Here is a 1,777-nt window from a genome sequence, read left to right as displayed (position 1 = left end):
CCCACAAAGAGATCGTGGGCAGCCATTTGTGAAGATCCCCAGTGCTGCCCTGAACGTTGCCTCTTAAACTACAGTATAATGCAATAGTGAAGTATTACAGTATCTTGTATAGGTAATGAAATGATCGTAAGTTCAAGTCTACTCTGGGGACTATAAGAAAGTAGAATACATATATATATTTTTTAAAAAAACATTTCCCATCAAAAAATAAAAATTTGAAAAAAACCCTGAAAAATTGGTACTGCCGCATCTGAAAAAGGTCAGTTTATTAAAATAACACTTCATCAGAATTAAAAATATATATGCAATGCCAGAATTGCGGGGTTTTTTTCTTGTCATTCTGTCTTCAATAGGAAATTGAGTAAAAAGCGATCAAAAACTTGCATGTAGCCCAAAGTAGTACCAATAAAAACTACAGATCACCCCACGAAAAACTAGCCCTAGCTAGTTGATGTAAAACTAGCTTTGATGTAAAAATGAAAAAAGTTGTGGGAATCAAAAAATGGTGATAAAAAACAATCCTTTAGGCCTTATGCCCACGGCCGGGTTGGATTCTGACTGCGAGATTAACGCAGCAGGATGCAACCCGTGCCCCGTCATTGACTTCCTGCTTACTTGTCTGGCGTCTTCTCTCTCCGCTCTGCGATGTGCCGGCTGGTGCACAGCTGCGCATGCGCAGTGCAGAGCCGGCGCTTCAGCGATGACGTTTTTGTGCGAGGCTCGCACAGAAATAGGACATGGCGTGATTTAACCCTTTCCAATCCAATTTGTATCCTGGTTTTCCTAAGGGGCTTACTCTTTTTCTGCCGTTATACAACAGCGCTATCTGCTGGCTAAAGCCAGTACTGCATGAGGTGAGACATTGGATAGGCTCCAACAGCAGAGAGGCTGGCAATATACAGTAAGAGAACCCCGGCGGATGTCTTCCAACATCAGAGCTGTACAGCCTTAAATGATAATGTCTTCAGATGTCAGACAGTACCACGCAAGTTTTCACTCAGTCAAATTGCGGCTGTCAGCATAGGATTGCATAAACTAATGCAATCCTATGGCAGTGTGCAACTGCGGAAATTCCGCGCAGAATTTCAGTCTGTGGGCATTGGGCCGTAATGTATTTTTTTTAAATAGTACAATATTAAAAAATTACATACATGTATATAAATTTAGTATCACGGTAATCACACTGACCCACAGAATATGTCATGTAATTTATATTGTACACACTGTGAGTGCTGAAAAAGCAACCCCCCCCACCCCCCCACAAATGGCAAAATTGTGTATTTTTTCCATTTCATCCCACTTTGAAATTTTTTTAAGTTTTCCAATACATTATATATGGTACGTTAGATGATACCCCTGGAAAATACAGCTCAGCCCACAAGAAAAAGTCTTATGTAAATATACAATTGCTGAAAAAATTAAGGCATGGGAGGAAAACTCAAAAAAATAAAGACCAGAAAGGGGCGAAAAAGAGGACGCACACTGCATATTTTGAAGTTTGTCTCAATGTAATTGCCACCTTTATAGAGGCTTCAAACATCCTAAAAGAAATAATGATGGTGAGAAAAATGAGCCCCCTCCCCTCCCCTTAGCACCCCTGGCACTACTATTGCCCATCTGTATCTGGTAATGCTATAGAACTGTTGCTTAGCAACACACAGCTTAGTGCGTCCGCGCATGCGCACTCTTTCTACGACGTGAACGCGCGCCGTGCCAGTACCAGCTCTACTACGTCACACGGCGTGACCCGATCACGTGAGCTTAGCATCCGGAAGTA

Source organism: Eleutherodactylus coqui, chromosome 7 (genome assembly GCF_035609145.1).
Source record: "Eleutherodactylus coqui strain aEleCoq1 chromosome 7, aEleCoq1.hap1, whole genome shotgun sequence".
NCBI classification, from domain to species: domain Eukaryota; kingdom Metazoa; phylum Chordata; class Amphibia; order Anura; family Eleutherodactylidae; genus Eleutherodactylus; species Eleutherodactylus coqui.
Note: the sequence above shows the minus strand (reverse complement) of the source record.